The 23,034-nt window shown below is 37.8% G+C and overlaps 16 non-coding genes across 16 annotated transcripts; all 16 read right to left on the bottom strand.

The window, feature by feature from the left end:
* Positions 1 to 834: 834 nt before the first annotated feature.
* TRNAK-CUU (transfer RNA lysine (anticodon CUU)) lies at positions 835 to 907 on the bottom strand. The gene has a single exon. It is a non-coding gene; the product is annotated as a tRNA-Lys (tRNA).
* Positions 908 to 2,799: 1,892 nt separating this feature from the next.
* TRNAK-CUU (transfer RNA lysine (anticodon CUU)) lies at positions 2,800 to 2,872 on the bottom strand. The gene has a single exon. It is a non-coding gene; the product is annotated as a tRNA-Lys (tRNA).
* A 1,892-nt stretch (positions 2,873 to 4,764) lies between these two features.
* TRNAK-CUU (transfer RNA lysine (anticodon CUU)) lies at positions 4,765 to 4,837 on the bottom strand. The gene has a single exon. It is a non-coding gene; the product is annotated as a tRNA-Lys (tRNA).
* Positions 4,838 to 5,954: 1,117 nt separating this feature from the next.
* TRNAK-CUU (transfer RNA lysine (anticodon CUU)) lies at positions 5,955 to 6,027 on the bottom strand. Its single transcript has one exon. It is a non-coding gene; the product is annotated as a tRNA-Lys (tRNA).
* A 1,134-nt stretch (positions 6,028 to 7,161) lies between these two features.
* Positions 7,162 to 7,234, bottom strand: TRNAK-CUU (transfer RNA lysine (anticodon CUU)). Its single transcript has one exon. It is a non-coding gene; the product is annotated as a tRNA-Lys (tRNA).
* A 1,134-nt stretch (positions 7,235 to 8,368) lies between these two features.
* Positions 8,369 to 8,441, bottom strand: TRNAK-CUU (transfer RNA lysine (anticodon CUU)). The gene has a single exon. It is a non-coding gene; the product is annotated as a tRNA-Lys (tRNA).
* Positions 8,442 to 10,415: 1,974 nt separating this feature from the next.
* On the bottom strand, positions 10,416 to 10,488 carry TRNAK-CUU (transfer RNA lysine (anticodon CUU)). Its single transcript has one exon. It is a non-coding gene; the product is annotated as a tRNA-Lys (tRNA).
* A 2,335-nt stretch (positions 10,489 to 12,823) lies between these two features.
* Positions 12,824 to 12,896, bottom strand: TRNAK-CUU (transfer RNA lysine (anticodon CUU)). The gene has a single exon. It is a non-coding gene; the product is annotated as a tRNA-Lys (tRNA).
* A 1,134-nt stretch (positions 12,897 to 14,030) lies between these two features.
* On the bottom strand, positions 14,031 to 14,103 carry TRNAK-CUU (transfer RNA lysine (anticodon CUU)). Its single transcript has one exon. It is a non-coding gene; the product is annotated as a tRNA-Lys (tRNA).
* A 1,135-nt stretch (positions 14,104 to 15,238) lies between these two features.
* On the bottom strand, positions 15,239 to 15,311 carry TRNAK-CUU (transfer RNA lysine (anticodon CUU)). The gene has a single exon. It is a non-coding gene; the product is annotated as a tRNA-Lys (tRNA).
* Positions 15,312 to 16,445: 1,134 nt separating this feature from the next.
* On the bottom strand, positions 16,446 to 16,518 carry TRNAK-CUU (transfer RNA lysine (anticodon CUU)). Its single transcript has one exon. It is a non-coding gene; the product is annotated as a tRNA-Lys (tRNA).
* Positions 16,519 to 17,653: 1,135 nt separating this feature from the next.
* Positions 17,654 to 17,726, bottom strand: TRNAK-CUU (transfer RNA lysine (anticodon CUU)). The gene has a single exon. It is a non-coding gene; the product is annotated as a tRNA-Lys (tRNA).
* A 1,135-nt stretch (positions 17,727 to 18,861) lies between these two features.
* TRNAK-CUU (transfer RNA lysine (anticodon CUU)) lies at positions 18,862 to 18,934 on the bottom strand. The gene has a single exon. It is a non-coding gene; the product is annotated as a tRNA-Lys (tRNA).
* A 1,135-nt stretch (positions 18,935 to 20,069) lies between these two features.
* TRNAK-CUU (transfer RNA lysine (anticodon CUU)) lies at positions 20,070 to 20,142 on the bottom strand. The gene has a single exon. It is a non-coding gene; the product is annotated as a tRNA-Lys (tRNA).
* Positions 20,143 to 21,277: 1,135 nt separating this feature from the next.
* TRNAK-CUU (transfer RNA lysine (anticodon CUU)) lies at positions 21,278 to 21,350 on the bottom strand. Its single transcript has one exon. It is a non-coding gene; the product is annotated as a tRNA-Lys (tRNA).
* Positions 21,351 to 22,484: 1,134 nt separating this feature from the next.
* Positions 22,485 to 22,557, bottom strand: TRNAK-CUU (transfer RNA lysine (anticodon CUU)). Its single transcript has one exon. It is a non-coding gene; the product is annotated as a tRNA-Lys (tRNA).
* Positions 22,558 to 23,034: the final 477 nt, after the last annotated feature.

Below are 23,034 nucleotides of genomic sequence, written 5' to 3'. Positions count from 1 at the left end.
TCACTTTACCCTATAAGATTCAAGCAATCCACCCTGTAATGAAACGTCTCCAGGTTTGCATTCCTAGACTCGTAAAACAATCAGAAACAGTGAAGGATATAATGGGCCATAGTAGCTCTTGTTCCACAGTGAGATCTAGTTTTGATTTTAATCCCTTAGTTTCTGTCCAGGTGATAAGATTTGAAAATCTCCCCTTTTTGGATCATAACGAGAAGTCTCCAAGTCTGCATTTCTAGAGTCGTAAAACAATTAGAAATGGTGAAGGAAATGATGGGCCATAGTAGCTCTTGTCTGACAGTGGGGTTTAATTTAGATTGTATTCAGTTAGACTGTGTCAAGTAACATGTGATTAGCATTGAAAACCTACCCCTTTTGGATTGTTTCATTTCTCCTGGCCTGATGGTGAAAGAGATCATAGACCCTAGTTGCTTATGTTGGAAGGTGAGATTTAGCTCCACTGAAACATATAAAGTTGCATTCTTAAACAATGGCTTCATTGCTCTTATGGAAATAATATGACTTAATTCCTTATATTCTAAGGTAGCATTTTGTTAACATGTTAGCCTGCTAGGTTGTGTCCACTGGTTTATTGTTAGATTTGAAAATCTCCCTCTACTAAAATGTTTTGTAAGAATTCCTCAATCGTCTTACAACAATTAAATAGCTTGACACACTTTTCCAAAGAACTACACTCCTGTTTCTTCACCTTCTATGTTTTTCAAATATACAATCTGCTCTAATATATGGTGACTTTTATGATTCCCTAGGCCAAACGTAAGCACCTTCCTTCTTTTTTTATTTTTTTCAATAAAGGAGACATAAAATTACATATCTCGCCCAACGTGGGGCTCGAACCCACGACCCTGAGATTAAGAGTCTCATGCTCTACCGACTGAGCTAGCCGGGCTGATTCCTACATGCATTATGCTCTGACTTCGGATGCAAAGGGTGGATGGAGAGAGCTTGCAAAGCTCTCTATCTTGGTTTAACTATTTAATATAATATATAAATTTACCTTCTTAAACAAGAGAAAAATCAGATCACTTTACCCTATAGAACTCACCCTGTAATGAAAAGTCTTCAAGTCTGCATTCCGAGAGAGCTTTGCGGAAGCAAAGGGTGGACAGAGGGAAAGAGGGAACTCGCAAAGCTCTCTATCTTAATGTATGATATAAAATTTACCTTCTTAAACAAGAGAAAAATCATATCACTTTACCCTATAAGATTCAAGCAATCCACCCTGTAATGAAACGTCTCCAGGTTGGCATTCCTAGACTCGTAAAACAATCAGAAACAGTGAAGGATATAATGGGCCATAGTAGCTCTTGTTCCACAGTGAGATCTAGTTTTGATTTTAATCCCTTAGTTTCTGTCCAGGTGATAAGATTTGAAAATCTCCCCTTTTTGGATCATAACGAGAAGTCTCCAAGTCTGCATTTCTAGAGTCGTAAAACAATTAGAAATGGTGAAGGAAATGATGGGCCATAGTAGCTCTTGTCTGACAGTGGGGTTTAATTTAGATTGTATTCAGTTAGACTGTGTCCAGTAACATGTGATTAGCATTGAAAACCTACCCCTTTTGGATTGTTTCATTTCTCCTGGCCTGATGGTGAAAGAGATCATAGACCCTAGTTGCTTATGTTGGAAGGTGAGATTTAGCTCCACTGAACCATATAAAGTTGCATTCTTAAACAATGGCTTCATTGCTCTTATGGAAATAATATGACTTAATTCCTTATATTCTAAGGTAGCAATTTGTTAACACATCTCGCCCAACGTGGGGCTCGAACCCACGACCCTGAGATTAAGAGTATAATTCACCCTGTAATGAAAAGTCTTCAAGTCTGCATTCCGAGAGAGCTTTGCGGAAGCAAAGGGTGGACAGAGGGAAAGAGGGAACTCGCAAAGCTCTCTATCTTAATGTATGATATAAAATTTACCTTCTTAAACAAGAGAAAAATCATATCACTTTACCCTATAAGATTCAAGCAATCCAACCTGTAATGAAACGTCTCCAGGTTGGCATTCCTAGACTCGTAAAACAATCAGAAACAGTGAAGGATATAATGGGCCATAGTAGCTCTTGTTCCACAGTGAGATCTAGTTTTGATTTTAATCCCTTAGTTTCTGTCAAGGTGATAAGATTTGAAAAACTCCCCTTTTTGGATCATAACGAGAAGTCTCCAAGTCTGCATTTCTAGAGTCGTAAAACAATTAGAAATGGTGAAGGAAATGATGGGCCATAGTAGCTCTTGTCTGACAGTGGGGTTTAATTTAGATTGTATTCAGTTAGACTGTGTCCAGTAACATGTGATTAGCATTGAAAACCTACCCCTTTTGGATTGTTTCATTTCTCCTGGCCTGATGGTGAAAGAGATCATAGACCCTAGTTGCTTATGTTGGAAGGTGAGATTTAGCTCCACTGAAACATATAAAGTTGCATTCTTAAACAATGGCTTCATTGCTCTTATGGATATAATATGACTTAATTCCTTATATTCTAAGGTAGCATTTTGTTAACATGTTCCCCTGCTAGGTTGTGTCCACTGGTTTATGGTTAGATTTGAAAATCTCCCTCTACTAAAATGTTTTGTAAGAATTCCTCAATCGTCTTACAACAATTAAATTGCTTGACACACTTTTCCAAAGAACTACACTCCTGTTTCTTCACCTTCTATGTTTTTCAAATATACAATCTGCTCTAATATATGGTGACTTTTATGATTCCCTAGGCCAAACGTAAGCACCTTCCTTCTTTTTTTATTTTTTTCAATAAAGGAGACATAAAATTACATATCTCGCCCAACGTGGGGCTCAAACCCACGACCCTGAGATTAAGAGTCTCATGCTCTACCGACTGAGCTAGCCGGGCTGATTCCTACATGCATTACGCTCTGACTTCGGATGCAAAGGGTGGATGGAGAGAGCTTGCAAAGCTCTCTATCTTGGTTTAACTATCTAATATAATATATAAATTTACCTTCTTAAACAAGAGAAAAATCAGATCACTTTACCCTATAGAACTCACCCTGTAATGAAAAGTCTTCAAGTCTGCATTCCGAGAGAGCTTTGCGGAAGCAAAGGGTGGACAGAGGGAAAGAGGGAACTCGCAAAGCTCTCTATCTTAATGTATGATATAAAATTTACCTTCTTAAACAAGAGAAAAATCATATCACTTTACCCTATAAGATTCAAGCTATCCACCCTGTAATGAAACGTCTCCAGGTTGGCATTCCTAGACTCGTAAAACAATCAGAAACAGTGAAGGATATAATGGGTCATAGTAGCTCTTGTTCCACAGTGAGATCTAGTTTTGATTTTAATCCCTTAGTTTCTGTCCAGGTGATAAGATTTGAAAATCTCCCCTTTTTGGATCATAACGAGAAGTCTCCAAGTCTGCATTTCTAGAGTCGTAAAACAATTAGAAATGGTGAAGGAAATGATGGGCCATAGTAGCTCTTGTCTGACAGTGGGGTTTAATTTAGATTGTATTCAGTTAGACTGTGTCCAGTAACATGTGATTAGCATTGAAAACCTACCCCTTTTGGATTGTTTCATTTCTCCTGGCCTGATGGTGAAAGAGATCATAGACCCTAGTTGCTTATGTTGGAAGGTGAGATTTAGCTCCACTGAACCATATAAAGTTGCCTTCTTAAACAATGGCTTCATTGCTCTTATGGAAATAATATGACTTAATTCCTTATATTCTAAGGTAGCATTTTGTTAACACATCTCGCCCAACGTGGGACTCGAACCCACGACCCTGAGATTAAGAGTATAATTCACCCTGTAATGAAAAGTCTTCAAGTCTGCATTCCGAGAGAGCTTTGCGGAAGCAAAGGGTGGACAGAGGGAAAGAGGGAACTCGCAAAGCTCTCTATCTTAATGTATGATATAAAATTTACCTTCTTAAAGAAGAGAAAAATCATATCACTTTACCCTATAAGATTCAAGCAATCCAACCTGTAATGAAACGTCTCCAGGTTGGCATTCCTAGACTCGTAAAACAATCAGAAACAGTGAAGGATATAATGGGCCATAGTAGCTCTTGTTCCACAGTGAGATCTAGTTTTGATTTTAATCCCTTAGTTTCTGTCCAGGTGATAAGATTTGAAAAACTCCCCTTTTTGGATCATAACGAGAAGTCTCCAAGTCTGCATTTCTAGAGTCGTAAAACAATTAGAAATGGTGAAGGAAATGATGTGCCATAGTAGCTCTTGTCTGACAGTGGGGTTTAATTTAGATTGTATTCAGTTAGACTGTGTCCAGTAACATGTGATTAGCATTGAAAACCTACCCCTTTTGGATTGTTTCATTTCTCCTGGCCTGATGGTGAAAGAGATCATAGACCCTAGTTGCTTATGTTGGAAGGTGAGATTTAGCTCCACTGAAACATATAAAGTTGCATTCTTAAACAATGGCTTCATTGCTCTTATGGAAATAATATGACTTAATTCCTTATATTCTAAGGTAGCATTTTGTTAACATGTTCCCCTGCTAGGTTGTGTCCACTGGTTTATGGTTAGATTTGAAAATCTCCCTCTACTAAAATGTTTTGTAAGAATTCCTCAATCGTCTTACAACAATTAAATTGCTTGACACACTTTTCCAAAGAACTACACTCCTGTTTCTTCACCTTCTATGTTTTTCAAATATACAATCTGCTCTAATATATGGCGACTTTTATGATTCCCTAGGCCAAACGTAAGCACCTTCCTTCTTTTTTTATTTTTTTCAATAAAGGAGACATAAAATTACATATCTCGCCCAACGTGGGGCTCGAACCCACGACCCTGAGATTAAGAGTCTCATGCTCTACCGACTGAGCTAGCCGGGCTGATTTCTACATGCATTATGCTCTGACTTCGGATGCAAAGGGTGGATGCAGAGAGCTTGCAAAGCTCTCTATCTTGGTTTAACTATTTAATATAATATATAAATTTACCTTCTTAAACAAGAGAAAAATCAGATCACTTTACCCTATAGAACTCACCCTGTAATGAAAAGTCTTCAAGTCTGCATTCCGAGAGAGCTTTGCGGAAGCAAAGGGTGGACAGAGGGAAAGAGGGAACTCGCAAAGCTCTCTATCTTAATGTATGATATAAAATTTACCTTCTTAAAGAAGAGAAAAATCATATCACTTTACCCTATAAGATTCAAGCAATCCAACCTGTAATGAAACGTCTCCAGGTTGGCATTCCTAGACTCGTAAAACAATCAGAAACAGTGAAGGATATAATGGGCCATAGTAGCTCTTGTTCCACAGTGAGATCTAGTTTTGATTTTAATCCCTTAGTTTCTGTCCAGGTGATAAGATTTGAAAAACTCCCCTTTTTGGATCATAACGAGAAGTCTCCAAGTCTGCATTTCTAGAGTCGTAAAACAATTAGAAATGGTGAAGGAAATGATGGGCCATAGTAGCTCTTGTCTGACAGTGGGGTTTAATTTAGATTGTATTCAGTTAGACTGTGTCCAGTAACATGTGATTAGCATTGAAAACCTACACCTTTTGGATTGTTTCATTTCTCCTGGCCTGATGGTGAAAGAGATCATAGACCCTAGTTGCTTATGTTGGAAGGTGAGATTTAGCTCCACTGAACCATATAAAGTTGCATTCTTAAACAATGGCTTCATTGCTCTTATGGAAATAATATGACTTAATTCCTTATATTCTAAGGTAGCATTTTGTTAACATGTTCCCCTGCTAAGTTGTGTCCACTGGTTTATGGTTAGATTTGAAAATCTCCCTCTACTAAAATGTTTTGTAAGAATTCCTCAATCGTCTTACAACAATTAAATTGCTTGACACACTTTTCCAAAGAACTACACTCCTGTTTCTTCACCTTCTATGTTTTTCAAATATACAATCTGCTCTAATATATGGTGACTTTTATGATTCCCTAGGCCTTCTTTTTTTATTTTTTTCAATAAAGGAGACATAAAATTACATATCTCGCCCAACGTGGGGCTCGAACCCACGACCCTGAGATTAAGAGTCTCATGCTCTACCGACTGAGCTAGCCGGGCTGATTCCTACATGCATTATGCTCTGACTTCGGATGCAAAGGGTGGATGGAGAGAGCTTGCAAAGCTCTCTATCTTGGTTTAACTATTTAATATAATATATAAATTTACCTTCTTAAACAAGAGAAAAATCAGATCACTTTACCCTATAGAACTCACCCTGTAATGAAAAGTCTTCAAGTCTGCATTCCGAGAGAGCTTTGCGGAAGCAAAGGGTGGACAGAGGGAAAGAGGGAACTCGCAAAGCTCTCTATCTTAATGTATGATATAAAATTTACCTTCTTAAACAAGAGAAAAATCATATCACTTTACCCTATAAGATTCAAGCAATCCACCCTGTAATGAAACGTCTCCAGGTTGGAATTCCTAGACTCGTAAAACAATCAGAAACAGTGAAGGATATAATGGGCCATAGTAGCTCTTGTTCCACAGTGAGATCTAGTTTTGATTTTAATCCCTTAGTTTCTGTCCAGGTGATAAGATTTGAAAATCTCCCCTTTTTGGATCATAACAAGAAGTCTCCAAGTCTGCATTTCTAGAGTCGTAAAACAATTAGAAATGGTGAAGGAAATGATGGGCCATAGTAGCTCTTGTCTGACAGTGGGGTTTAATTTAGATTGTATTCAGTTAGACTGTGTCCAGTAACATGTGATTAGCATTGAAAACCTACCCCTTTTGGATTGTTTCATTTCTCCTGGCCTGATGGTGAAAGAGATCATAGACCCTAGTTGCTTATGTTGGAAGGTGAGATTTAGCTCCACTGAACCATATAAAGTTGACTTCTTAAACAATGGCTTCATTGCTCTTATGGAAATAATATGACTTAATTCCTTATATTCTAAGGTAGCATTTTGTTAACATGTTCCCCTGCTAGGTTGTGTCCACTGGTTTATGGTTAGATTTGAAAATCTCCCTCTACTAAAATGTTTTGTAAGAATTCCTCAATCGTCTTACAACAATTAAATTGCTTGACACACTTTTCCAAAGAACTACACTCCTGTTTCTTCACCTTCTATGTTTTTCAAATATACAATCTGCTCTAATATATGGTGACTTTTATGATTCCCTAGGCCAAACGTAAGCACCTTCCTTCTTTTTTTATTTTTTTCAATAAAGGAAACATAAAATTACATATCTCGCCCAACGTGGGGCTCGAACCCACGACCCTGAGATTAAGAGTCTCATGCTTTACCGACTGAGCTAGCCGGGCTGATTCCTACATGCATTATGCTCTGACTTCGGATGCAAAGGGTGGATGGAGAGAGCTTGCAAAGCTCTCTATCTTGGTTTAACTATTTAATATAATATATAAATTTACCTTCTTAAACAAGAGAAAAATCAGATCACTTTACCCTATAGAACTCACCCTGTAATGAAAAGTCTTCAAGTCTGCATTCCGAGAGAGCTTTGCGGAAGCAAAGGGTGGACAGAGGGAAAGAGGGAACTCGCAAAGCTCTCTATCTTAATGTATGATATAAAATTTACCTTCTTAAACAAGAGAAAAATCATATCACTTTACCCTATAAGATTCAAGCAATCCACCCTGTAATGAAACGTCTCCAGGTTGGCATTCCTAGACTCGTAAAACAATCAGAAACAGTGAAGGATATAATGGGCCATAGTAGCTCTTGTTCCACAGTGAGATCTAGTTTTGATTTTAATCCCTTAGTTTCTGTCCAGGTGATAAGATTTGAAAATCTCCCCTTTTTGGATCATAACGAGAAGTCTCCAAGTCTGCATTTCTAGAGTCGTAAAACAATTAGAAATGGTGAAGGAAATGATGGGCCATAGTAGCTCTTGTCTGACAGTGGGGTTTAATTTAGATTGTATTCAGTTAGACTGTGTCCAGTAACATGTGATTAGCATTGAAAACCTACCCCTTTTGGATTGTTTCATTTCTCCTGGCCTGATGGTGAAAGAGATCATAGACCCTAGTTGCTTATGTTGGAAGGTGAGATTTAGCTCCACTGAACCATATAAAGTTGACTTCTTAAACAATGGCTTCATTGCTCTTATGGAAATAATATGACTTAATTCCTTATATTCTAAGGTAGCATTTTGTTAACATGTTCCCCTGCTAGGTTGTGTCCACTGGTTTATGGTTAGATTTGAAAATCTCCCTCTACTAAAATGTTTTGTAAGAATTCCTCAATCGTCTTACAACAATTAAATTGCTTGACACACTTTTCCAAAGAACTACACTCCTGTTTCTTCACCTTCTATGTTTTTCAAATATACAATCTGCTCTAATATATGGTGACTTTTATGATTCCCTAGGCCAAACGTAAGCACCTTCCTTCTTTTTTTATTTTTTTCAATAAAGGAAACATAAAATTACATATCTCGCCCAACGTGGGGCTCGAACCCACGACCCTGAGATTAAGAGTCTCATGCTTTACCGACTGAGCTAGCCGGGCTGATTCCTACATGCATTATGCTCTGACTTCGGATGCAAAGGGTGGATGGAGAGAGCTTGCAAAGCTCTCTATCTTGGTTTAACTATTTAATATAATATATAAATTTACCTTCTTAAACAAGAGAAAAATCAGATCACTTTACCCTATAGAACTCACCCTGTAATGAAAAGTCTTCAAGTCTGCATTCCGAGAGAGCTTTGCGGAAGCAAAGGGTGGACAGAGGGAAAGAGGGAACTCGCAAAGCTCTCTATCTTAATGTATGATATAAAATTTACCTTCTTAAACAAGAGAAAAATCATATCACTTTACCCTATAAGATTCAAGCAATCCACCCTGTAATGAAACGTCTCCAGGTTGGCATTCCTAGACTCGTAAAACAATCAGAAACAGTGAAGGATATAATGGGCCATAGTAGCTCTTGTTCCATAGTGAGATCTAGTTTTGATTTTAATCCCTTAGTTTCTGTCCAGGTGATAAGATTTGAAAATCTCCCCTTTTTGGATCATAACGAGAAGTCTCCAAGTCTGCATTTCTAGAGTCGTAAAACAATTAGAAATGGTGAAGGAAATGATGGGCCATAGTAGCTCTTGTCTGACAGTGGGGTTTAATTTAGATTGTATTCAGTTAGACTGTGTCCAGTAACATGTGATTAGCATTGAAAACCTACCCCTTTTGGATTGTTTCATTTCTCCTGGCCTGATGGTGAAAGAGATCATAGACCCTAGTTGCTTATGTTGGAAGGTGAGATTTAGCTCCACTGAACCATATAAAGTTGACTTCTTAAACAATGGCTTCATTGCTCTTATGGAAATAATATGACTTAATTCCTTATATTCTAAGGTAGCATTTTGTTAACATGTTCCCCTGCTAGGTTGTGTCCACTGGTTTATGGTTAGATTTGAAAATCTCCCTCTACTAAAATGTTTTGTAAGAATTCCTCAATCGTCTTACAACAATTAAATTGCTTGATACACTTTTCCAAAGAACTACACTCCTGTTTCTTCACCTTCTATGTTTTTCAAATATACAATCTGCTCTAATATATGGTGACTTTTATGATTCCCTAGGCCAAACGTAAGCACCTTCCTTCTTTTTTTATTTTTTTCAATAAAGGAGACATAAAATTACATATCTCGCCCAACGTGGGGCTCGAACCGGGCCGGGCTGATTCCTACATGCATTATGCTCTGACTTCGGATGCAAAGGGTGGATGGAGAGAGCTTGCAAAGCTCTCTATCTTGGTTTAACTATTTAATATAATATATAAATTTACCTTCTTAAACAAGAGAAAAATCAGATCACTTTACCCTATAGAACTCACCCTGTAATGAAAAGTCTTCAAGTCTGCATTCCGAGAGAGCTTTGCGGAAGCAAAGGGTGGACAGAGGGAAAGAGGGAACTCGCAAAGCTCTCTATCTTAATGTATGATATAAAATTTACCTTCTTAAACAAGAGAAAAATCATATCACTTTACCCTATAAGATTCAAGCAATCCACCCTGTAATGAAACGTCTCCAGGTTGGCATTTCTCCTGGCCTGATGGTGAAAGAGATCATAGACCCTAGTTGCTTATGTTGGAAGGTGAGATTTAGCTCCACTGAACCATATAAAGTTGACTTCTTAAACAATGGCTTCATTGCTCTTATGGAAATAATATGACTTAATTCCTTATATTCTAAGGTAGCATTTTGTTAACATGTTCCCCTGCTAGGTTGTGTCCACTGGTTTATGGTTAGATTTGAAAATCTCCCTCTACTAAAATGTTTTGTAAGAATTCCTCAATCGTCTTACAACAATTAAATTGCTTGACACACTTTTCCAAAGAACTACACTCCTGTTTCTTCACCTTCTATGTTTTTCAAATATACAATCTGCTCTAATATATGATGACTTTTATGATTCCCTAGGCCAAACGTAAGCACCTTCCTTCTTTTTTTATTTTTTTCAATAAAGGAGACATAAAATTACATATATCGCCCAACGTGGGGCTCGAACCCACGAACCTGAGATTAAGAGTCTCATGCTCTACCGACTGAGCTAGCCGGGCTGATTCCTACATGCATTATGCTCTGACTTCGGATGCAAAGGGTGGATGGAGAGAGCTTGCAAAGCTCTCTATCTTGGTTTAACTATTTAATATAATATATAAATTTACCTTCTTAAACAAGAGAAAAATCAGATCACTTTACCCTACAGAACTCACCCTGTAATGAAAAGTCTTCAAGTCTGCATTCCGAGAGAGCTTTGCGGAAGCAAAGGGTGGACAGAGGGAAAGAGGGAACTCGCAAAGCTCTCTATCTTAATGTATGATATAAAATTTACCTTCTTAAACAAGAGAAAAATCATATCACTTTACCCTATAAGATTCAAGCAATCCACCCTGTAATGAAACGTCTCCAGGTTGGCATTCCTAGACTCGTAAAACAATCAGAAACAGTGAAGGATATAATGGGCCATAGTAGCTCTTGTTCCACAGTGAGATCTAGTTTTGATTTTAATCCCTTAGTTTCTGTCCAGGTGATAAGATTTGAAAATCTCCCCTTTTTGGATCATAACGAGAAGTCTCCAAGTCTGCATTTCTAGAGTCGTAAAACAATTAGAAATGGTGAAGGAAATGATGGGCCATAGTATCTCTTGTCTGACAGTGGGGTTTAATTTAGATTGTATTCAGTTAGACTGTGTCCAGTAACATGTGATTAGCATTGAAAACCTACCCCTTTTGGATTGTTTCATTTCTCCTGGCCTGATGGTGAAAGAGATCATAGACCCTAGTTGCTTATGTTGGAAGGTGAGATTTAGCTCCACTGAACCATATAAAGTTGACTTCTTAAACAATGGCTTCATTGCTCTTATGGAAATAATATGACTTAATTCCTTATATTCTAAGGTAGCATTTTGTTAACATGTTCCCCTGCTAGGTTGTGTCCACTGGTTTATGGTTAGATTTGAAAATCTCCCTCTACTAAAATGTTTTGTAAGAATTCCTCAATCGTCTTACAACAATTAAATTGCTTGACACACTTTTCCAAAGAACTACACTCCTGTTTCTTCACCTTCTATGTTTTTCAAATATACAATCTGCTCTAATATATGGTGACTTTTATGATTCCCTAGGCCAAACGTAAGCACCTTCCTTCTTTTTTTATTTTTTTTCAATAAAGGAGACATAAAATGACATATCTCGCCCAACGTGGGGCTCGACCCTGAGATTAAGAGTCTCATGCTCTACCGACTGAGCTAGCCGGGCTGATTCCTACATGCATTATGCTCTGACTTCGGATGCAAAGGGTGGATGGAGAGAGCTTGCAAAGCTCTCTATCTTGGTTTAACTATTTAATATAATATATAAATTTACCTTCTTAAACAAGAGAAAAATCAGATCACTTTACCCTATAGAACTCACCCTGTAATGAAAAGTCTTCAAGTCTGCATTCCGAGAGAGCTTTGCGGAAGCAAAGGGTGGACAGAGGGAAAGAGGGAACTCGCAAAGCTCTCTATCTTAATGTATGATATAAAATTTACCTTCTTAAACAAGAGAAAAATCATATCACTTTACCCTATAAGATTCAAGCAATCCACCCTGTAATGAAACGTCTCCAGGTTGGCATTCCTAGACTCGTAAAACAATCAGAAACAGTGAAGGATATAATGGGCCATAGTAGCTCTTGTTCCACAGTGAGATCTAGTTTTGATTTTAATCCCTTAGTTTCTGTCCAGGTGATAAGATTTGAAAATCTCCCCTTTTTGGATCATAACGAGAAGTCTCCAAGTCTGCATTTCTAGAGTCGTAAAACAATTAGAAATGGTGAAGGAAATGATGGGCCATAGTAGCTCTTGTCTGACAGTGGGGTTTAATTTAGATTGTATTCAGTTAGACTGTGTCCAGTAACATGTGATTAGCATTGAAAACCTACCCCTTTTGGATTGTTTCATTTCTCCTGGCCTGATGGTGAAAGAGATCATAGACCCTAGTTGCTTATGTTGGAAGGTGAGATTTAGCTCCACTGAACCATATAAAGTTGACTTCTTAAACAATGGCTTCATTGCTCTTATGGAAATAATATGACTTAATTCCTTATATTCTAAGGTAGCATTTTGTTAACATGTTCCCCTGCTAGGTTGTGTCCACTGGTTTATGGTTAGATTTGAAAATCTCCCTCTACTAAAATGTTTTGTAAGAATTCCTCAATCGTCTTACAACAATTAAATTGCTTGACACACTTTTCCAAAGAACTACACTCCTGTTTCTTCACCTTCTATGTTTTTCAAATATACAATCTGCTCTAATATATGGTGACTTTTATGATTCCCTAGGCCAAACGTAAGCACCTTCCTTCTTTTTTTTATTTTTTTCAATAAAGGAAACATAAAATTACATATCTCGCCCAACGTGGGGCTCGAACCCACGACCCTGAGATTAAGAGTCTCATGCTTTACCGACTGAGCTAGCCGGGCTGATTCCTACATGCATTATGCTCTGACTTCGGATGCAAAGGGTGGATGGAGAGAGCTTGCAAAGCTCTCTATCTTGGTTTAACTATTTAATATAATATATAAATTTACCTTCTTAAACAAGAGAAAAATCAGATCACTTTACCCTATAGAACTCACCCTGTAATGAAAAGTCTTCAAGTCTGCATTCCGAGAGAGCTTTGCGGAAGCAAAGGGTGGACAGAGGGAAAGAGGGAACTCGCAAAGCTCTCTATCTTAATGTATGATATAAAATTTACCTTCTTAAACAAGAGAAAAATCATATCACTTTACCCTATCAGATTCAAGCAATCCACCCTGTAATGAAACGTCTCCAGGTTGGCATTCCTAGACTCGTAAAACAATCAGAAACAGTGAAGGATATAATGGGCCATAGTAGCTCTTGTTCCACAGTGAGATCTAGTTTTGATTTTAATCCCTTAGTTTCTGTCCAGGTGATAAGATTTGAAAATCTCCCCTTTTTGGATCATAACGAGAAGTCTCCAAGTCTGCATTTCTAGAGTCGTAAAACAATTAGAAATGGTGAAGGAAATGATGGGCCATAGTAGCTCTTGTCTGACAGTGGGGTTTAATTTAGATTGTATTCAGTTAGACTGTGTCCAGTAACATGTGATTAGCATTGAAAACCTACCCCTTTTGGATTGTTTCATTTCTCCTGGCCTGATGGTGAAAGAGATCATAGACCCTAGTTGCTTATGTTGGAAGGTGAGATTTAGCTCCACTGAACCATATAAAGTTGACTTCTTAAACAATGGCTTCATTGCTCTTATGGAAATAATATGACTTAATTCCTTATATTCTAAGGTAGCATTTTGTTAACATGTTCCCCTGCTAGGTTGTGTCCACTGGTTTATGGTTAGATTTTAAAATCTCCCTCTACTAAAATGTTTTGTAAGAATTCCTCAATCGTCTTACAACAATTAAATTGCTTGACACACTTTTCCAAAGAACTACACTCCTGTTTCTTCACCTTCTATGTTTTTAAAATATACAATCTGCTCTAATATATGGTGACTTTTATGATTCCCTAGGCCAAACGTAAGCACCTTCCTTCTTTTTTTATTTTTTTCAATAAAGGAAACATAAAATTACATATCTCGCCCAACGTGGGGCTCGAACCCACGACCCTGAGATTAAGAGTCTCATGCTTTACCGACTGAGCTAGCCGGGCTGATTCCTACATGCATTATGCTCTGACTTCGGATGCAAAGGGTGGATGGAGAGAGCTTGCAAAGCTCTCTATCTTGGTTTAACTATTTAATATAATATATAAATTTACCTTCTTAAACAAGAGAAAAATCAGATCACTTTACCCTATAGAACTCACCCTGTAATGAAAAGTCTTCAAGTCTGCATTCCGAGAGAGCTTTGCGGAAGCAAAGGGTGGACAGAGGGAAAGAGGGAACTCGCAAAGCTCTCTATCTTAATGTATGATATAAAATTTACCTTCTTAAACAAGAGAAAAATCATATCACTTTACCCTATAAGATTCAAGCAATCCACCCTGTAATGAAACGTCTCCAGGTTGGCATTCCTAGACTCGTAAAACAATCAGAAACAGTGAAGGATATAATGGGCCATAGTAGCTCTTGTTCCACAGTGAGATCTAGTTTTGATTTTAATCCCTTAGTTTCTGTCCAGGTGATAAGATTTGAAAATCTCCCCTTTTTGGATCATAACGAGAAGTCTCCAAGTCTGCATTTCTAGAGTCGTAAAACAATTAGAAATGGTGAAGGAAATGATGGGCCATAGTAGCTCTTGTCTGACAGTGGGGTTTAATTTAGATTGTATTCAGTTAGACTGTGTCCAGTAACATGTGATTAGCATTGAAAACCTACCCCTTTTGGATTGTTTCATTTCTCCTGGCCTGATGGTGAAAGAGATCATAGACCCTAGTTGCTTATGTTGGAAGGTGAGATTTAGCTCCACTGAACCATATAAAGTTGACTTCTTAAACAATGGCTTCATTGCTCTTATGGAAATAATATGACTTAATTCCTTATATTCTAAGGTAGCATTTTGTTAACATGTTCCCCTGCTAGGTTGTGTCCACTGGTTTATGGTTAGATTTGAAAATCTCCCTCTACTAAAATGTTTTGTAAGAATTCCTCAATCGTCTTACAACAATTAAATTGCTTGACACACTTTTCCAAAGAACTACACTCCTGTTTCTTCACCTTCTATGTTTTTCAAATATACAATCTGCTCTAATATATGGTGACTTTTATGATTCCCTAGGCCAAACGTAAGCACCTTCCTTCTTTTTTTTATTTTTTTCAATAAAGGAAACATAAAATTACATATCTCGCCCAACGTGGGGCTCGAACCCACGACCCTGAGATTAAGAGTCTCATGCTTTACCGACTGAGCTAGCCGGGCTGATTCCTACATGCATTATGCTCTGACTTCGGATGCAAAGGGTGGATGGAGAGAGCTTGCAAAGCTCTCTATCTTGGTTTAACTATTTAATATAATATATAAATTTACCTTCTTAAACAAGAGAAAAATCAGATCACTTTACCCTATAGAACTCACCCTGTAATGAAAAGTCTTCAAGTCTGCATTCCGAGAGAGCTTTGCGGAAGCAAAGGGTGGACAGAGGGAAAGAGGGAACTCGCAAAGCTCTCTATCTTAATGTATGATATAAAATTTACCTTCTTAAACAAGAGAAAAATCATATCACTTTACCCTATCAGATTCAAGCAATCCACCCTGTAATGAAACGTCTCCAGGTTGGCATTCCTAGACTCGTAAAACAATCAGAAACAGTGAAGGATATAATGGGCCATAGTAGCTCTTGTTCCACAGTGAGATCTAGTTTTGATTTTAATCCCTTAGTTTCTGTCCAGGTGATAAGATTTGAAAATCTCCCCTTTTTGGATCATAACGAGAAGTCTCCAAGTCTGCATTTCTAGAGTCGTAAAACAATTAGAAATGGTGAAGGAAATGATGGGCCATAGTAGCTCTTGTCTGACAGTGGGGTTTAATTTAGATTGTATTCAGTTAGACTGTGTCCAGTAACATGTGATTAGCATTGAAAACCTACCCCTTTTGGATTGTTTCATTTCTCCTGGCCTGATGGTGAAAGAGATCATAGACCCTAGTTGCTTATGTTGGAAGGTGAGATTTAGCTCCACTGAACCATATAAAGTTGACTTCTTAAACAATGGCTTCATTGCTCTTATGGAAATAATATGACTTAATTCCTTATATTCTAAGGTAGCATTTTGTTAACATGTTCCCCTGCTAGGTTGTGTCCACTGGTTTATGGTTAGATTTGAAAATCTCCCTCTACTAAAATGTTTTGTAAGAATTCCTCAATCGTCTTACAACAATTAAATTGCTTGACACACTTTTCCAAAGAACTACACTCCTGTTTCTTCACCTTCTATGTTTTTCAAATATACAATCTGCTCTAATATATGGTGACTTTTATGATTCCCTAGGCCAAACGTAAGCACCTTCCTTCTTTTTTTATTTTTTTCAATAAAGGAAACATAAAATTACATATCTCGCCCAACGTGGGGCTCGAACCCACGACCCTGAGATTAAGAGTCTCATGCTTTACCGACTGAGCTAGCCGGGCTGATTCCTACATGCATTATGCTCTGACTTCGGATGCAAAGGGTGGATGGAGAGAGCTTGCAAAGCTCTCTATCTTGGTTTAACTATTTAATATAATATATAAATTTACCTTCTTAAACAAGAGAAAAATCAGATCACTTTACCCTATAGAACTCACCCTGTAATGAAAAGTCTTCAAGTCTGCATTCCGAGAGAGCTTTGCGGAAGCAAAGGGTGGACAGAGGGAAAGAGGGAACTCGCAAAGCTCTCTATCTTAATGTATGATATAAAATTTACCTTCTTAAAGAAGAGAAAAATCATATCACTTTACCCTATAAGATTCAAGCAATCCACCCTGTAATGAAACGTCTCCAGGTTGGCATTCCTAGACTCGTAAAACAATCAGAAACAGTGAAGGATATAATGGGCCATAGTAGCTCTTGTTCCACAGTGAGATCTAGTTTTGATTTTAATCCCTTAGTTTCTGTCCAGGTGATAAGATTTGAAAATCTCCCCTTTTTGGATCATAACGAGAAGTCTCCAAGTCTGCATTTCTAGAGTCGTAAAACAATTAGAAATGGTGAAGGAAATGATGGGCCATAGTAGCTCTTGTCTGACAGTGGGGTTTAATTTAGATTGTATTCAGTTAGACTGTGTCCAGTAACATGTGATTAGCATTGAAAACCTACCCCTTTTGGATTGTTTCATTTCTCCTGGCCTGATGGTGAAAGAGATCATAGACCCTAGTTGCTTATGTTGGAAGGTGAGATTTAGCTCCACTGAACCATATAAAGTTGACTTCTTAAACAATGGCTTCATTGCTCTTATGGAAATAATATGACTTAATTCCTTATATTCTAAGGTAGCATTTTGTTAACATGTTCCCCTGCTAGGTTGTGTCCACTGGTTTATGGTTAGATTTGAAAATCTCCCTCTACTAAAATGTTTTGTAAGAATTCCTCAATCGTCTTACAACAATTAAATTGCTTGACACACTTTTCCAAAGAACTACACTCCTGTTTCTTCACCTTCTATGTTTTTCAAATATACAATCTGCTCTAATATATGGTGACTTTTATGATTCCCTAGGCCAAACGTAAGCACCTTCCTTCTTTTTTTATTTTTTTTCAATAAAGGAGACATAAAATTACATATCTCGCCCAACGTGGGGCTCGAACCCACGACCCTGAGATTAAGAGTCTCATGCTCTACCGACTGAGCTAGCCGGGCTGATTCCTACATGCATTATGCTCTGACTTCGGATGCAAAGGGTGGATGGAGAGAGCTTGCAAAGCTCTCTATCTTGGTTTAACTATTTAATATAATATATAAATTTACCTTCTTAAACAAGAGAAAAATCAGATCACTTTACCCTATAGAACTCACCCTGTAATGAAAAGTCTTCAAGTCTGCATTCCGAGAGAGCTTTGCGGAAGCAAAGGGTGGACAGAGGGAAAGAGGGAACTCGCAAAGCTCTCTATCTTAATGTATGATATAAAATTTACCTTCTTAAACAAGAGAAAAATCATATCACTTTACCCTATAAGATTCAAGCAATCCACCCTGTAATGAAACGTCTCCAGGTTGGCATTCCTAGACTCGTAAAACAATCAGAAACAGTGAAGGATATAATGGGCCATAGTAGCTCTTGTTCCACAGTGAGATCTAGTTTTGATTTTAATCCCTTAGTTTCTGTCCAGGTGATAAGATTTGAAAATCTCCCCTTTTTGGATCATAACGAGAAGTCTCCAAGTCTGCATTTCTAGAGTCGTAAAACAATTAGAAATGGTGAAGGAAATGATGGGCCATAGTAGCTCTTGTCTGACAGTGGGGTTTAATTTAGATTGTATTCAGTTAGACTGTGTCCAGTAACATGTGATTAGCATTGAAAACCTACCCCTTTTGGATTGTTTCATTTCTCCTGGCCTGATGGTGAAAGAGATCATAGACCCTAGTTGCTTATGTTGGAAGGTGAGATTTAGCTCCACTGAACCATATAAAGTTGACTTCTTAAACAATGGCTTCATTGCTCTTATGGAAATAATATGACTTAATTCCTTATATTCTAAGGTAGCATTTTGTTAACATGTTCCCCTGCTAGGTTGTGTCCACTGGTTTATGGTTAGATTTGAAAATCTCCCTCTACTAAAATGTTTTGTAAGAATTCCTCAATCGTCTTACAACAATTAAATTGCTTGACACACTTTTCCAAAGAACTACACTCCTGTTTCTTCACCTTCTATGTTTTTCAAATATACAATCTGCTCTAATATATGGTGACTTTTATGATTCCCTAGGCCAAACGTAAGCACCTTCCTTCTTTTTTTATTTTTTTTCAATAAAGGAGACATAAAATTACATATCTCGCCCAACGTGGGGCTCGAACCCACGACCCTGAGATTAAGAGTCTCATGCTCTACCGACTGAACTAGCCGGGCTGATTCCTACATGCATTATGCTCTGACTTCGGATGCAAAGGGTGGATGGAGAGAGCTTGCAAAGCTCTCTATCTTGGTTTAACTATTTAATATAATATATAAATTTACCTTCTTAAACAAGAGAAAAATCAGATCACTTTACCCTATAGAACTCACCCTGTAATGAAAAGTCTTCAAGTCTGCATTCCGAGAGAGCTTTGCGGAAGCAAAGGGTGGACAGAGGGAAAGAGGGAACTCGCAAAGCTCTCTATCTTAATGTATGATATAAAATTTACCTTCTTAAACAAGAGAAAAATCATATCACTTTACCCTATAAGATTCAAGCAATCCACCCTGTAATGAAACGTCTCCAGGTTGGCATTCCTAGACTCGTAAAACAATCAGAAACAGTGAAGGATATAATGGGCCATAGTAGCTCTTGTTCCACAGTGAGATCTAGTTTTGATTTTAATCCCTTAGTTTCTGTCCAGGTGATAAGATTTGAAAATCTCCCCTTTTTGGATCATAACGAGAAGTCTCCAAGTCTGCATTTCTAGAGTCGTAAAACAATTAGAAATGGTGAAGGAAATGATGGGCCATAGTAGCTCTTGTCTGACAGTGGGGTTTAATTTAGATTGTATTCAGTTAGACTGTGTCCAGTAACATGTGATTAGCATTGAAAACCTACCCCTTTTGGATTGTTTCATTTCTCCTGGCCTGATGGTGAAAGAGATCATAGACCCTAGTTGCTTATGTTGGAAGGTGAGATTTAGCTCCACTGAACCATATAAAGTTGACTTCTTAAACAATGGCTTCATTGCTCTTATGGAAATAATATGACTTAATTCCTTATATTCTAAGGTAGCATTTTGTTAACATGTTCCCCTGCTAGGTTGTGTCCACTGGTTTATGGTTAGATTTGAAAATCTCCCTCTACTAAAATGTTTTGTAAGAATTCCTCAATCGTCTTACAACAATTAAATTGCTTGACACACTTTTCCAAAGAACTACACTCCTGTTTCTTCACCTTCTATGTTTTTCAAATATACAATCTGCTCTAATATATGGTGACTTTTATGATTCCCTAGGCCAAACGTAAGCACCTTCCTTCTTTTTTTATTTTTTTTCAATAAAGGAGACATAAAATTACATATCTCGCCCAACGTGGGGCTCGAACCCACGACCCTGAGATTAAGAGTCTCATGCTCTACCGACTGAGCTAGCCGGGCTGATTCCTACATGCATTATGCTCTGACTTCGGATGCAAAGGGTGGATGGAGAGAGCTTGCAAAGCTCTCTATCTTGGTTTAACTATTTAATATAATATATAAATTTACCTTCTTAAACAAGAGAAAAATCAGATCACTTTACCCTATAGAACTCACCCTGTAATGAAAAGTCTTCAAGTCTGCATTCCGAGAGAGCTTTGCGGAAGCAAAGGGTGGACAGAGGGAAAGAGGGAACTCGCAAAGCTCTCTATCTTAATGTATGATATAAAATTTACCTTCTTAAACAAGAGAAAAATCATATCACTTTACCCTATAAGATTCAAGCAATCCACCCTGTAATGAAACGTCTCCAGGTTGGCATTCCTAGACTCGTAAAACAATCAGAAACAGTGAAGGATATAATGGGCCATAGTAGCTCTTGTTCCACAGTGAGATCTAGTTTTGATTTTAATCCCTTAGTTTCTGTCCAGGTGATAAGATTTGAAAATCTCCCCTTTTTGGATCATAACGAGAAGTCTCCAAGTCTGCATTTCTAGAGTCGTAAAACAATTAGAAATGGTGAAGGAAATGATGGGCCATAGTAGCTCTTGTCTGACAGTGGGGTTTAATTTAGATTGTATTCAGTTAGACTGTGTCCAGTAACATGTGATTAGCATTGAAAACCTACCCCTTTTGGATTGTTTCATTTCTCCTGGCCTGATGGTGAAAGAGATCATAGACCCTAGTTGCTTATGTTGGAAGGTGAGATTTAGCTCCACTGAACCATATAAAGTTGACTTCTTAAACAATGGCTTCATTGCTCTTATGGAAATAATATGACTTAATTCCTTATATTCTAAGGTAGCATTTTGTTAACATGTTCCCCTGCTAGGTTGTGTCCACTGGTTTATGGTTAGATTTGAAAATCTCCCTCTACTAAAATGTTTTGTAAGAATTCCTCAATCGTCTTACAACAATTAAATTGCTTGACACACTTTTCCAAAGAACTACACTCCTGTTTCTTCACCTTCTATGTTTTTCAAATATACAATCTGCTCTAATATATGGTGACTTTTATGATTCCCTAGGCCAAACGTAAGCACCTTCCTTCTTTTTTTTATTTTTTTCAATAAAGGAAACATAAAATTACATATCTCGCCCAACGTGGGGCTCGAACCCACGACCCTGAGATTAAGAGTCTCATGCTTTACCGACTGAGCTAGCCGGGCTGATTCCTACATGCATTATGCTCTGACTTCGGATGCAAAGGGTGGATGGAGAGAGCTTGCAAAGCTCTCTATCTTGGTTTAACTATTTAATATAATATATAAATTTACCTTCTTAAACAAGAGAAAAATCAGATCACTTTACCCTATAGAACTCACCCTGTAATGAAAAGTCTTCAAGTCTGCATTCCGAGAGAGCTTTGCGGAAGCAAAGGGTGGACAGAGGGAAAGAGGGAACTCGCAAAGCTCTCTATCTTAATGTATGATATAAAATTTACCTTCTTAAACAAGAGAAAAATCATATCACTTTACCCTATCAGATTCAAGCAATCCACCCTGTAATGAAACGTCTCCAGGTTGGCATTCCTAGACTCGTAAAACAATCAGAAACAGTGAAGGATATAATGGGCCATAGTAGCTCTTGTTCCACAGTGAGATCTAGTTTTGATTTTAATCCCTTAGTTTCTGTCCAGGTGATAAGATTTGAAAATCTCCCCTTTTTGGATCATAACGAGAAGTCTCCAAGTCTGCATTTCTAGAGTCGTAAAACAATTAGAAATGGTGAAGGAAATGATGGGCCATAGTAGCTCTTGTCTGACAGTGGGGTTTAATTTAGATTGTATTCAGTTAGACTGTGTCCAGTAACATGTGATTAGCATTGAAAACCTACCCCTTTTGGATTGTTTCATTTCTCCTGGCCTGATGGTGAAAGAGATCATAGACCCTAGTTGCTTATGTTGGAAGGTGAGATTTAGCTCCACTGAACCATATAAAGTTGACTTCTTAAACAATGGCTTCATTGCTCTTATGGAAATAATATGACTTAATTCCTTATATTCTAAGGTAGCATTTTGTTAACATGTTCCCCTGCTAGGTTGTGTCCACTGGTTTATGGTTAGATTTGAAAATCTCCCTCTACTAAAATGTTTTGTAAGAATTCCTCAATCGTCTTACAACAATTAAATTGCTTGACACACTTTTCCAAAGAACTACACTCCTGTTTCTTCACCTTCTATGTTTTTCAAATATACAATCTGCTCTAATATATGGTGACTTTTATGATTCCCTAGGTCAAACGTAAGCACCTTCCTTCTTTTTTTATTTTTTTCAATAAAGGAAACATAAAATTACATATCTCGCCCAACGTGGGGCTCGAACCCACGACCCTGAGATTAAGAGTCTCATGCTTTACCGACTGAGCTAGCCGGGCTGATTCCTACATGCATTATGCTCTGACTTCGGATGCAAAGGGTGGATGGAGAGAGCTTGCAAAGCTCTCTATCTTGGTTTAACTATTTAATATAATATATAAATTTCCCTTCTTAAACAAGAGAAAAATCAGATCACTTTACCCTATAGAACTCACCCTGTAATGAAAAGTCTTCAAGTCTGCATTCCGAGAGAGCTTTGCGGAAGCAAAGGGTGGACAGAGGGAAAGAGGGAACTCGCAAAGCTCTCTATCTTAATGTATGATATAAAATTTACCTTCTTAAAGAAGAGAAAAATCATATCACTTTACCCTATAAGATTCAAGCAATCCACCCTGTAATGAAACGTCTCCAGGTTGGCATTCCTAGACTCGTAAAACAATCAGAAACAGTGAAGGATATAATGGGCCATAGTAGCTCTTGTTCCACAGTGAGATCTAGTTTTGATTTTAATCCCTTAGTTTCTGTCCAGGTGATAA

This window comes from Pelobates fuscus, chromosome 2, assembly GCF_036172605.1.
Source record: "Pelobates fuscus isolate aPelFus1 chromosome 2, aPelFus1.pri, whole genome shotgun sequence".
Classification (NCBI taxonomy): Eukaryota; Metazoa; Chordata; class Amphibia; order Anura; family Pelobatidae; genus Pelobates; species Pelobates fuscus.
The sequence above is the reverse complement of the archived record's forward strand: the minus strand, read 5'-3'. Positions and strand labels throughout refer to the sequence as shown.